The sequence below is a fragment of the Parasteatoda tepidariorum genome, chromosome 3, assembly GCF_043381705.1.
Source record: "Parasteatoda tepidariorum isolate YZ-2023 chromosome 3, CAS_Ptep_4.0, whole genome shotgun sequence".
Classification (NCBI taxonomy): domain Eukaryota; kingdom Metazoa; phylum Arthropoda; class Arachnida; order Araneae; family Theridiidae; genus Parasteatoda; species Parasteatoda tepidariorum.
The window spans coordinates 15,969,022-15,984,370 of record NC_092206.1 but is presented as its reverse complement, the minus strand read 5'-3'; the positions used below and the strand labels follow the sequence as shown (position 1 = coordinate 15,984,370).

General features: G+C 26.8%; 1 protein-coding gene across 1 annotated transcript in view; it reads right to left on the bottom strand.

Annotated features, from left to right (window-relative positions):
• LOC107453392 (RYamide receptor-like) overlaps positions 1 to 13,708 on the bottom strand; it is a 44,224-nt gene extending 30,516 nt beyond the window's left edge. Inside the window, exon 1 of the mRNA XM_016070212.3 lies at positions 13,543 to 13,708. The gene's annotated coding sequence lies outside the window, so the exon portion shown is untranslated. The remainder of the gene's footprint in view (positions 1 to 13,542) is intronic.
• Positions 13,709 to 15,349: the final 1,641 nt, after the last annotated feature.

Here is a 15,349-nt window from a genome sequence, read left to right as displayed (position 1 = left end):
CGTTGCCATATATGTATATATATATATATATATATATATATAACAGATATCCTTTTATGATAACTAAATATATAATAACTTGATATACTGCTTAAATACTCTAACTTGGATTATAAATTGTCATATATTCTTGTAGTTAATTGTCCTTAAAGTCTATTAACATATTCAAAATAACTTATCGTGTTCACTCTGCATCTAATATGTGATGTAAACTGTACAGGCGTGTTATGAGAAACTAGTCAGCAGCTAACTAGAATTGATGGGCTGAATCTCAGATAAGTATATGACACCTTTATCTTCTCTTGCATATGCTTCCAAATGCCCGAACTTCTCATTTCACAAATTCCTTCGTCTTCAGTTTCTATCATAATATATCCACCCTTATCTCGCTTTAATCACTTTCAGTGTCGTTAGCTTCGAATAATTTGTATAAGATAGTTACAAAAAAACGACATAAAGCCATGCATTGGAAAGATATTTTTGTAAGTATAAGTTGTCTTGAAACAAGCACAATAATTGTAATTGATTTTTACCGTTCAAAGGCTATTCAGTATATTAACAATGTTAGATTTTACATCAAGACACTTTTTTAATAAAAAATTAAACAGAATGCAGTATAACACCAATAAAGCGTAGCGTCACATTAGCAAGATTCAACATTAGTAAATTAAAACTTTCTATCTATCTTAGTTGAAACTGTGACACTTTTTTAACACGCATTGTAAATTCTTCCTTATAGTAGTTTAAGAAAACCATACTTTTCAGAATCTCTCTATTTCGTTTTTTTAATTTTTATCTTAAAATAAAAGGCAATAATTAGCTTCCATGCAGTAAGTTACTTTATGGTTTACATACGGTATCGTAAGTTAGAATCTACTAACCGTTGGACTAAACATGCGAGATTTTCGAGGTTTTTCTCTCCATGTAACACGATTATGGTTTCGTTGCACCGAAAAGTCTCATATAAAGCTAGTTCGCTTCAATGCTTTATCCAGGAGTCACATTGCCTTCCGGGTTGGGTTCTTCAAAACTACTAGTCTACGAAAATTAACAGTGAGAGTTGCAAACTCGAAAGTGTGTCTGCTGCTCAACCTCGGTTATAAAATATGAAACAAATTAGTTCAAAATATATGCAGCGTATAAGCAATTACCTTATATAATTTATCAAGCGTGACAAACAGAGTAGTGTCTCAGCATTTATGAACACTCCTATATTTTTAATAACATATTTTATCGTTAGTTACGCCAAAAACTGATAATAAAAGTTTTTTTTTTCTTTTTATTCACAAGGAACATTTATGACATTAAAGAAAAATATAGGTTGATTTAAAATAAGATCATTAGATAAAAATTTAAAAGAATGCCTATATTTCAAATTTCAAATAATTATTTTTAAACAAGTTTATGTCATAAACGCATTTATAATTTTCTCATTTTAAAACAAGTATCAAACTATTCATTGAAGAAGAATTACAAATTGCCTACTTAACATACAAAATAAAACTTCCTCAGTTTTCCAGCTAAAGTTGCTCTTATAAAGCATATTTCGGATTAAAATGGATTATAATTTCCTAGCGAAAGCGAACACGTTATTTTCATTCTGACTTTCTACGAACTTTGCGTTTTATGCTTCTGTTTCTGATATTTTTTCACTAAAAATTTTTCTAACATAATACTTCTTTACTCAAACAGATATGCATTTTTTTTTAATTTTTTATTTCGGTTCATGCAAAAATATTTCCTGGAAAAAATCTCCTTCTTTAAATGCGTTAATGAAATATATATATGTTCCCAAGTATGCATATTAAACATATAATTTTTTTCCATTATTTTGAAAAAATATTAAAATAATAATGAATATAATTTAATGCGCTTTTAGGATTTTTTGAACGTTTACGTCTAAACTTATTGATACACATTCTTAAGATTGAAAATTAAAAATATCGCTACAAATATTCTTGAAAAACAATATATTCTTGAAAAATATTAGAAAAATATGGTAAAAAATCATTTTTAAATAAAACTTTCAATTTAATTTAAAGAATGAAATTATCTGTATTAAATGTATAATATTCTCATAGAAAGAGTTTCAATAAAAAGACTAAAATTTACTAAATTCTATGAAAAAAATTGAAAAAAATACATTTTTATTTCTTAATTACATGCTTATATTTATTTAAAATAAAAAAATACAAAAATCGAGTTCTTACAGCTTTTAGAAAATTATTTTATGAGGTACCATACATAACTAAAAAATATCCTTTACATGCAAAACTCAAATCTTAAACAATTATATATTTTTTCTTTAAATATTCTTTAATAAATTTTATTGCAACTCTAGAATAAAAATATACGTATCTTTATTGAAATCCATTTATAAAAATACAATTTTGCTTTCTATAAAATCAATGAAACTGCAACTTTTTAAAAATGATCTTTTTATTTTTAATGCTCTTAAAATATCTGATTCCCTGGAGAATATAACAATTATATGCCATTTAATTTTTTTTCCTGCAAATAAAGTGCAGGTTGCGAAAAAGCTTTAGGCTTACATCAGAGAATAACATGATGATCATAATGTTTTGGGGTTATATGTATTAAGGGAAATTCTTTTTGGAAAAAAATGCAAAATTCTTTATGTTTGTTGTTACATTTAGTTTATCTGTAATTTATGAAAAGAACAAAAAATTTTTAAATGCTGAAATAGTAGGGGGCAAGTTTATCAATCGCAATATTTTATGCAATATTACGTTTATCCAAGTTTGTAATTTTTTAAGTGATTTATTTCAAATTTAATAAACATATATTCAGGGGTACCAAGAACTGGACTTGTATTTTAGGCGATTGTCTAAAAACACATTTGACTACAAATCACAGAAAAATGTTTGTTTCAAAAAATATTTTGTTTTTACATTTTTAAATCGAAAAAAGAAACTTTTATTTTAAAATTCTTAAAAAATAAAAACTCAATACAAATAAAAGTTTTAAGCAGAAACTGGATTATAGCTCAGAAGAATCAAACGAAAAACTTTAAAAACTAAATAATCTGAATAAATAGCTAAGTTGATTTAACGTTAATTTTTTCTTATTCCTTTTGATACGTTTCAATCTGACGACATTTCCAAAATTAGGCAAGCAAATATATGAAAATAAACTAATTTTGTCATAAAATGTATTTTTTTGTTGCTGTAAAGAATTAAAAATGAAAATTATTGTAAAGACAATAAAACAATGTCATAATGAACGCTATTAGTTTTCTCTTGTTGCCTACTACTTCAACCATCTCCAGTCATCTCCAAACATCTTCAATCTACTTCAACCATGCTGTTTAATGAAATTGTCATTTTATTCGAGGACTGGAATAGATAGATTGTTGTAACTTCATCAATAGACATAGATAGATCGTTGAATAGATATACTAGACAAATAAACACCCCTCTACCTGTGTTCCCCATTTCTCATAGTTTGTTTTTATCGAGCATTGAATAATAACGTATTTTCATCTAGCTTTGCATAAAGAAGGGCAATCGTTTCAAAACTAAGTTCGTAGAATACTATGAATCCATTTGTAACCTAAAAATTATATACGAAGGGGTATAGAATATTATACAACTTTGATTTATATAAGTTTCAGTATTATTATTTTGCGGTGGGCCGTAAAATACCTGTTACTATAATACATATATTAGTATATCAGGTACTTATAACCACAATACCAGTAGTGCCTATTAACGTAGTAGTACTACGAACACCCTATCCCCTAGCCGAGAGAGCTCAGGCGATAGAGCGTTTGTAATCCAATGAAGTCAACCGAGTTCGAATTCAAGTGAAGGCTGGTCTATACGAATTCAAGCTCGCATCGACGACAGAGTTGACGCAAAATATCCTTAGTGGCGTACGGATTATGGGTATGGGTCCCGTTGCCGTCAGACTAATCATGAGATGTTTTCGTGGTTTTTCTGTCCATGTAACGCAAAATGTGCGCTACTTCCATCAAATAGTCCTCCTCGAAGGCAAATTTCTCCCAATTCTTGATCTAGGAGTTCCCTTGTATTCTAGACTGAGTTCAAAACTACAAAGCTACTAAGTTGAGCATTAGTAGTCGTAAACGCAAATTTGGGTCGATTGTTCGACCACGGTTATAAAATAAAACTAATTATCACCGGTGTTAATATCATTTTGGTGATATTTTTACACCCCCTCGAAAAAGAATTGTACCAGCATGTCTCTTGTACAGTATGCAGAAGCTAAAAAAGAAAACATGCTTATTTGCTTGTCAGCACCAGTCTTAAAAATTTATGCGAAGTTTTAATATTTTATGTTAAATATGTGCATGGAAGTATTGTAAGAATAAAAGTACATTATCCCCACTATTTTCACTTGACAATATTTAGAGGTCATCGTGAGCAATAAAAGCATTCCCAGTTGTTAAAAAAATATGGCAGAATCAGCACCAGGAATTTTTCGCAAGATTGAACTGGGATGAAATTGATGACCACCATTATTCTACATCTACAGTTTTTGTTTTCACTGAAGTGATGGGTTACTCCCGCGATGATCTCGAAATCTAAAATAAAGTATCAATGATATAAATGTGAGAAAAGACGATGCAAATAATCGAAAAAGATTGGTTTATATGAAGAATTAAAAGTAATATAGCTAATTGGAATTAAATACAAGCAAATCAGGAAGGATCTGTTTGTGTACTAAAAATATATCTAAAATATGTAGCATTTAAAGCGCACACCAGATATCGGTATGAAAGTATGAAGCGCTTGATAAAATATAAGAGCAATCTCCTTTTTTCAAAGAGTTCATATCCGAATCAAACTGTTCCTTAGCATGGTTTCTAAGCAAATGCCTAAACTAGTTATCAAATTCACACACGTGATATAAACTTTTTCACCAAATGTGTTCATAAAAAACGGTCTCGTGAAAAGTCTGAAAGTTTGATTCATCATTACACTCTATGAAGATTTAATTTAGCTAAATTTTATTTTTATTTTTTAACCAGCGTTGAACAGCTGATTTAATTCTGAGTTTACGATGTGGCGTAAATACCACTAGAAATATTAAATACCAATTCACTAGTATATAAGACATGTTAACTTGATTCCATCATGAGGTACCTTTTGATAGATGAAGGATGACGTAGTCGATTTATAGTTCCCCTCAACGACTATCAATATTCAACTCCGTGGCCTTGTAATTTTGAACTCAACCCAGAAGAAAAGGGAGCATCTGGATCAAGCGATAGGAGAAACACTCCTTCTTAGAGGAATTTTTGATGGAACTAACCAGAATTTGTGTTACGCAGAGAGAAAAATCGCGAATACTTCCATTGGTTAGCCCAACAGAAAAGAAACTCTAACCTATGATTCCTCTTTCACATGGCACATTTTTCGATTGCACTGCTGTTGGTGCGAGCCGAGTTCAGAACTCATATCAACCAGTCATTGATGGGGTTTGAACCTGGGCACCTCGTTGGAAGGCTTCCCTTATCGCTTGAGAACCACGGTTCTTTTCAAATTCAAACAAATAAATAAAAACAAATAAAATTAAATAAATGTTATATGTAAGCTTATTTTTTAATCACGTCCATGGCTATTTATTATAGATTTGGCTATTAAGAATGAATACCTTTAAAAACATTATTTCTAAATCAATGTTTATCTATTATTCATTTTACATCCTTCGTTAAATGCGTTTTGATATATATTCATTCAAATGATATTTATCTTCCTTATATTATGAATGAAAGCGGGAACACATTTTGTGTCAAACTTGAACTTAAAATCGGTAAGCATATATTTGCGTAAACAATTTTTTTAATATTTAATTGCTCAAGTAACGGCGTGATGTATAATTTTGCTGCCAAAAGCCATTTAAAGAAAATTAATAGTTTATGTTTCGAGACAAGAATTTTTCTTAGAGCATGCATCTTTAATATTAATCGACTTTGTTCGTGATGAACTTACGTAAATATCAACTTTGTATCTCAAGCAAAATATATTATTTTCTCAAGTTTTACTTGATTAATCACCAAATGTCAAAATAAATATTATAAAGTCTTATAAGATATTAAGTAAAAATTATGTACTATTGTTAAAAACTATAGTAAATTAGGTCTTTTTTTTATATGTAATGTATAAAATTAATCTCATATTCACTGAATTCAAGTGAAACTAGATAATTGTATGTGTTTGTTATTGAAAAATAGTTTCTTCGGATTTTAAATAGGCATTTTCCTGAAGTTCTCCAAAAATTGACTTTTCTTTGCAATTACTGAATGTTGATTGTAGATAAAATATGGTGTTCTAATTACTTTTTCAAACTTCGAATTTTTTTGAAAAATATTCTGTAACCGTAACTTAATCCCATTTTTCCACGAATGTATGTTCACAATTTTTTTATAATCTATGCTTTATAAACTATGCAACCAATTTCCCTTTTATATATTTTCCAATATTTTAATTAAATTATTTGCTATTTGTAATTACTTTTAGCTTCAGTGTTTTATTTTTTTGGGAAGAAAAGAAATTTTTGAAGACTTAAAAGAACGATCAAACGCGAAGAAATCAAATACTGCTCTTAAAACCGGCTATACTTAACCCGATAGAAATAAAAGTCAAATTAAAAGAATTATTTCTAAACAATGAGGGAGTAGAATTAAAGAAATTTTTTTCTTGAAAATCGCGATTAAAAATTGAAAACTCGTTAATGGTGTCCGCTTTGAAACTTCATTTTCTCTATCTTAAACTCTTTTATTTTAAGGACCAAAGGGTAAATGATTTTAAGAAAATCTTATGGTTGTATCAAAATTTAAAATCCAAAGTGAGATTGCTGAATTCTGCTGAGTAACCAGTGTTTTCGGGCAGATTTCAGAATAAAATTTAAAGTTCGTACTAAGATGGCTCTGATTGAGAAAAATGTACAAAATAATGTTTTCCGGTGCATTTCAGACCATTGCAAATGGAATATTTGCAAGGCCATTTGTTACCTTTGACCTGAGACTACACCTAAATTTTACTCTAAAAATGATTACTATATAATCACCATTTCAAAGTTTTTTTTATTACTACTGAAATATGTTAATGAATTGTGTAACTTATTTAGAAATATTCTTAGAAAAATATTGTTTCTTAAACAGAAAGTAGCGAACTGTTCAGTTCTACCCCGTTCAGTTTTTCATTAATTAGTTTTTCAAATGCTAAATACTTTTTAGGATATTTGTTACAAAATTTTGTTAGGATAAGTGTTATACAGAAACTGCCTTAATATGATGTTTAATAATGATAAAAGGAAATACTAGTTTTTTGAACCATTAACCAAAACCACCATTTAATTTTTTTAGAAGTATTTCGTTGTAATTTTATTTAGCTAAAACGCTTTTTAGTAGCATAATTATGCAGCAGTGTAAAAGTACTAAAGTTTAGTTTCAAATTAATATATGAGAAAAAAAGGTTAATGGTCTATTTTCATCAATGTTCAATGCTGTAATACTATGGGTTTACTTATATACTATGAAGTTAGTGATTTTCTGTGAAGTTACCATTGCCCTCTGTTGAAGAACTGTGTAACTTATTTAAAAACATAATCAAATAAAAAAGTTTCGCAAACAGAAAGCAGTAAATCTTACATTTTTACCGCTTTTAGTTTTTCTTAAATTTGTTTATCAATTTTTTGATTTCAGTTTTTCTTTAATTTTTTTATCAAATGATTAAATGAGCTCTTATTTTATCATTCACTTACAAACTATAAATATTAAACGTTATAAGGAAAATGCCCTTATATATAAATAATGCTTTAAAATAAACGGTAAATCATATATGTTATTTTATGTTTTCTTTATTTCTTCATAGATATTCATTTTAAATTTTATTTTAGTAAAGCATTATATGTTATGGAAGTATTTTTCAAAGCTTGAAGGTTAGAACTCTATAAGGTGTTTAATGGTACACTTATTTGAAAACTCATTCCAATTACCTTGTTCTTAATTATAATCTTCACGATTCTCGGTTATATATTTCAACTAAATATAAAAGCGACTTTTTGACAACAAACAGTTACGGCATTAAATTACGAAGTAGACAAGTTGACATTGTAAGCGATAATACTTGTCTCATTCCGGTGTAAAGCAATCTGGTTGCGTAATGTTTTGACCTAATTCTATCTTTTAGTGTCTACTATTGTTTTGAGAATAAATTCGTGAGTCAATAGCCTGGACAGAATATAAATTTAAGCTTGCAATTAAATAAATATATTGGATTGAACAATGTTCCCATTTTATAGATATTGAATAACTGATAAATATTATATAATATTGATAGATATTGATAATGATAAATAATTGAGAGATATTGATACTTAGAGATATTTGATAGATGTTGATACTGACAGATAATTGATTAATATTGGTACTGATAGATAATTGATGCATATTAATACTGATTGATATTGAATAATGTGTTGTGTACGTAAATGTTTTGAATCGTGAGCGTCAAATCAATTTTTATCGATATCACAATTCATTATTGTCTCTATTGTTCTTTTTTCATTTCATATTTAAGTATCGAAACATTTACTCGAACAATTAATTTAATAAATGTGTTATAAACAACTTTTTTACAGTTCAACTTTAGTTATTCGGTAAGATTTGATAACCGAAAAAAGTTGCTATTGATGATGCTTTTAACTTAATTAAAAAAAATCATTAACTTAAATGAATGATATCTTAGGAAGCATATTTAACTGTTTTCTTATTACAATTTTAAATGTTTGTTACAGAACATATTCTGTTCTGACAATAATCATTATTACAATGCAAAACTTCTGAAACGAATTGCAGTATAAAGTACCGGCACTTTGGGTGCATTATCCGTAAAATATTATACAGTAATTTTTACAGAAGAATTTATTTAGTTACAGTGATTCAGTGATTTGACGGTAATTATTACAGTAAAAATTACTGTATATAAGATTATAGTATACAGAATTAGAATATATTTAGTTATATTAGAATATATTAGTGCTTGGTTAAAAATGGATTTTACGATAAAATTACCGGCATCCTGAGTGTCGCTAACTTTTACCGTAATTTGATCCAAAACCTTCTACAGTGTAAAAAATAATTTATGAGTTGCGCAGTAATTATAATTAGTTTAATAAATAATTTCAGCATAGTATATCTCCATAAAATAAAATGTTTAAATTAATCATTTCACAAACTTAATAATGTTCGACATTCGTGGCCATTTCTTGTTTCAAATGCATTACTAGCAACTGATTTTCAGTATTCAAAATTTTCAACGTCTCAAAAAAGAGTTATTTTTAATTTACTCAATCATCCTTGCCAAAGATGAAAGTAATTTTTTCGTGAATTTCTTCGTATAGTTCAGTCCTGTTAACGTATAATTCAGCGATTTAAAATAAGAGATATAATCAGCTTTTATCATTTGAAATTGTCGAAGGAAATTGTTTAAATATTTTATAACAAAATTGATAATTACTTGTTCTTGAGACACATTGAATCTATAATTATTTTTATTTGCAATTATTGTTTAAAATGTACTATTGTTTAAAATGTATACTATTGCTTAAATACTATTGTTTAAAATGTATTCCTAAATAGAAAATGCAAATAGAAGCTTACTTTTAAATACATTTGCTAAAGAATTAACCATAATTTAAAATGAAATATTACAATTATTTATTAATTAATATTACAATTACAGTTTATGGTGCTGTACCTTAAAACATTCCCTATCAAAATATGGTATAAAGTACTTTGGATTTATAAAAATAAAAATCCTTATTTTACCGTAAAATATTATACCGTAATTTTTGAAGTAATATTTATTTAATTCGAGTCATTCAATGATGGAATGGAATGGGAATTATTACTATAAAAGTACGATAAATCAGATTTTTTGTTCCGTAACATGTTCCGATAAAAATGAATTTGAAGGTAAACAGTACTAGCATTCTGAATGCCGGTACTTTTTACCGTAATTTGATAAATAATAATGCCCTTTTCAATACAGCATTGCCCTTCACACTAGCGTTTGTTTCTGCATTTAACATGTAAGAATAAGTTGAAAATGTATTTTACAATTTTTTTTATTCCATTATTGGGAATACACAAGAATAAGACTAAAATATCCTTCACAATAGCTCTTGCACCTCAATAGGTAAGAGTAAAATAGAAATGTCCCTTACAATACAAAAATGATATTTATATTACAATACGAAAATGACATTTAATACAAAAGTGCAATTGTCCAGCCAATATCATCAAAAATAGCTATTTTGTTGTGTTAGCTATGGATATCACCTGGTTACTACCTACGTTTGATGTGAAAAGGAAGTTTCAAAAGAACATTATCTCAATTTTGAATGTATTTATTTATTTAACAGTACAATTTAAACATTAAAAATTAAACAATTAAAATTCTATAAGCAGCTGAAATTGGATATTGCGCTGTTTTTACTTTAAATCTGATGAAGTTAATTCTAACTATAATGTGGTTTAGAATTAGTTTGTATTCAATCTTAAATATAACTCCCAAAGTTAGTATTTTTATGTGCAAATTTCAAGAAAAGGTTGACTGTTTCTTTCAAAACCTTATCACAATCTCCTAAACACCATCTCCATTGAAGAAACTATTTTCTTGAAAATCAGATAAGAGGTAATAGAGATAGAGATAATATACCAACAACATATTTTTTTTCATAATACAAAAAATCCATTAAGTTTCAATTTCATAACACATAATAACACGTAATAAGTTAACACTAGGTAGTGAATTAATGTGAAAATCTCTAAAATATATTAGACTTTTTTAACTAATGAATATTTAGTATAAAATCAGCAGGCTATAACTTTAATATTCAAGATTTATTTTTACATATTTCATTAAATAACTTTAATTTTTCATGTGTCTATATTTTTGTTTTAATTGAGTATTATATCAAACAAATTAAAACTTAAGTTTAAAAAAATAATTTTAGAAAAACATCAAATTAATTTTCAATTTTTACAAGTAAATCCGCTATATAAACTGTTATAGAACAAAAACAGTTGGAGCTTTTAAAACAGCTGAAATATCGGAATTAAAAAAAAATAATCGTTACTATTTTTATTTCGTTTTTATATTCTAAAGGTTATTAATGCTTACTTCATTAAAAACGTATTCTAAATTTTCCAGTTTCATTTACTCCTCAAAAGTATTTAAACTGTTGAAGAGTAAGTAGTAGCACATCATTTGAGTTTTCTGAATACAAACTATATAAATATCTAATTTCTAAAATCAATTTCTAGAATTTCAATAATTATATTTAAAAAATTCTACTAAATATTTAATGCAAAAATCAATTCATTGTGATGATTCATTAAATTCGGTTGGAAATGAACTTGCTAATTAAATTTTACTTCGAGTTTCAACTTTTAAATGAAAGGATGAAATTGAAAAAGGATACAAATGCTGATTATGAAAAGAAAAGTAATTATCCAACTCAAGTTTAGTTTTCAATTCTTCTCTGTGGACAATGAAAAAAAATTTTAATATTTGAATCAAGAAGATTATTTTATAATTGATGAAGATTTAAATAATGAGTTCTTAAAAAAATATGTGTAAGAAATATTTTGAAAAAAAAATGTAAAGTTTGTACCAATAACAAATATTCATGAGAAAAAATTTAATGAAGCATTTTAAGACATATTTGTTATTTCATTTACAATTTTAGAATAGAATTAGTATCTTGATATAATTTATAACCTATTAAAGTTATTACAAGCAATTTTGAAAATTCTTGAATTATTAATCGAAAAATAGAAAAATGTAATTACAATAGTAGTGATCTTATAAAGATATGCTATAGCATTCATGATTTGTTTAAAAACAAGGTATTTTCATATTAATATAAGATTTAAATGTATCAATATTGCAAGTATTGTAATACTGAATTGAGTTCAATGATATTATATGAAAACTGCTTTGTGATATTTTCAAACACATTTTAAGAAGATTATCTTAATATATAGGGGGGGAAAGCCGAAAAAGCTATGCAAATAATAGTGATAGAAAATAAAACCAATTTTTCGATAAATTTTATATAATTAATCACTAGTTAAATTCTTAAAATGGATATAATTAAACGCATAATTTTCTGATAAACAAAAAGGCTTATACAGGCATAAAGAGCTCATGCTGTAATCACAAAAATAATTAAAAATAAACAATTTAAAAAGTGGACTAAAAGATATATATATTTCATTGAAATCTATGTTGTACTATCTTATTTAACTCATCTAATTAAATTAAGAAATTTACTCTTATCTTCAGAAATGAATGTTATAAATATTTTATAAATAAACGTCATTATAGTTCTTTATAACTCATTATATTTCTTGCTTATCTATTTTTTTCCCCTTTTAACAATATATTATTAACAATCTCACGAATGTATGTGCAGTCATTTGTATAATTTGGAAAAATTTTCGTCTTATATCGAGAGGAAAGCATTTACCAGGAATAATTTGAAATAAAAAAAACGCAATACACTAGTTTAAAATTTTAAAGCAAAATTTTTATTACGATGAGCTTCACTATATATTTTAGTACTATTTAACTTCACAAAATTTATTAAATTTCATAATAACCAACTTCAAATTTATTAATTCATAGTTCTTTTGTAATTTAATTATTTATTACGAGGCTTTTACCTTATACTGGCATTATTTTTCTCATTAATCTAAATTTTTAATAATTTCCTTTCTTTTAATTTTGACAATACCATTAATAATTCTTATTAATACTATATTATCAGTGTTACGAGCTTTTCTGAAGCAATATTTATTTTTAATATTAAGAGAAAAATATTTACTAGAAATAATTTAAAGTAAAGAAATTAAATGGGGCAGTTTAAAATTTTCAAGCAAACTTTATAAAAGACATTTTTGAATTATTTGTTTCAACATTAAAACTAATAAATATTTTTAAATTAATGAATCCTAAATTAACCAATTTCAAATTTATTATTTCTTGGTTATTTTGTTATTTAATCATTTATTAAATGGCTTTTAGTTTATTTTAGCATTGTTTTTCACTTGAATCTAACTTTTTTATTATTCTCTTTTCTTTTATTTTGGGCTATACCATGAACTAACTTTTAAATGAAAATCACACATTTAATAAAATAATATCAGTTTTATATTATGAAATATTACTTAATCCGCTCAGGAAAGAAATGCCTTACCATTTTTTCTCTTTATTCCATTTTAAATTAGTCAAACTGGAGCTCAAGGAAGAAACAAACTTGAGCCAGCACTCTAAATTATTGCTTCTCTGATGCAAATGCTATTTTAGCATTAATTTTTACCAACGATCTGAATTTTTAATGCTTTCTTTTCTTTAAATTTTGACAATACCAAAGTAATACCAAAACTTTTTAATGAAAATCGCAATTTTTTATGTTATAATATTATTTATTTATTATATTATATAAAATAAAACTTTAATCTTTCAGGGTAAAATGGCTTACCAATTTTTTTCCTTTATTTCGTTTTCATTTGGCGAGTCTAAATGGAGCTGAACGATGAAATAAACGTGCACCACCACCTTAAATTGTTGCTTCTCTGCCAGGTTCTTCGACCAAGTTTTAGGAAAATCTGGAGAACCCCCTTTCACTCCTTCTCATCTTTCCTGATAGTGGAATTGGATTGGTGCATTTTCGTGCTCCGTCACTCTCTTTATACAACAGCACATGCGCTTACGTGGGCAGAATTAATTTTCGAAAGAACGTCTCAAACTCTTCGAATTCATTTGAGTTTGTTTTTTGCTACAACGAAAAAATGTTTTCTTTCATTGAGAACAAAAGATGAGTCATGATACAAAAATAATAATTAATTTGATGGTGAAATTTTCTATAAAAAAACGAATTCCGTTGCATTTTTAATTAAAAGTTTTGTTTCAGTATAAATTAAAATTTCCAAGTTATATTCATGTAATTAGAATATTGTAAATGTTGCCAACATTTCATTTGAAACTTATTATAAACTTCTAAAACTATTTTCTTATTCTTGTTTGTACAAAGAAGATTGAGTAATTAAAATTTATGGGCACAATGTTTTGAGGCAATTTGTTGAATTGAAAATATGTAAAATATACCAATTTATGTTGTTTTTTTCTTTTATCTTGCAAATGATTACGGAAATTGTTGAACAACGCTGAGTTTTAAACAAATATTTATCAATATCTTGCTATTTTTTAAAGAAAGGAATTCAATGCTTTTCGTAATAAATATTCTTTTTCAAATTTATAAGTCTGTTTTTCAAAGGCTCACTCATCAGATGAAATAAAGTTTTTAATCAAATAATTTTTATTCTATTTCTTGTAACAGTTATTCATGGATATTAAACTTTGTTTCTATTCAGTCAGCGCCCTCATTGATGATTCTAAAAATAGTGCAAAAAATCAGCATGACAAAAAACTAAAGCTTTGTTAAAATAAAAATTTCTGTGACATATGTTTTTTAATATTCAAAATCTTTCTCTTTAGGAAAAACATTTAAGGAGCAATTGAATTACCAAAATTTTTATATGCTATTTTTTACAAAAATTTTGAGCGTGTCAGTGGAACGTAAATTTTAATTATTTAATTTATTTAGTTTTGGCTCTAAATTTTTGGTTAGCCGAATCTTTTAACTTTTAATAAAAAAAAAATTATGAGCCAAAAAAATGGACCACACTGAATAATTTTTGATCTAATGATCGGATCTTCGCGTTCTAAGACTCATTCTTAATGGTTCGAAGAGGTAAACTCAACTATAAAACAGATATGCGGGTTAGTTCGGGATACAACGCGGGTTAGTTCCATCAAAAAGTCCTCCACGAAGGCAAATTTCTCCCAATACTTGATCCAGGAGTTCCCTTGTCTTCTCGATTGGGTTCAAAATTACAAGGCTACTGAGTTGAGCAATAGTAGTCGTAAACTCAAAATTGGGACGTCTGTTCAACGACGGTTATAAAACCAAAATCATAGGGGATAGCCGCAATCTGAGAAATAGGATCCCCATATTTTTGTCGGGATAGCGATTCAAACTTTGAATCCCTATCGTTAATGTTTGCTTTTACTTTTATTAATACCAGTTTCTTACTCTTATTTATATAATTTTAATATCAGCCGATATAACTTTGAATTGTAAGGTATATAATCCTTCACACCATATTAAAATATGTAATTTTACATAGCAAAATTTAAAATTTGAGCAAAATTGGTTCAACAGCTCCAGAGAAATCAAATTTTAAATATACAACTTTTTTAAAATTCGATTTCGCTCGATTCGATCA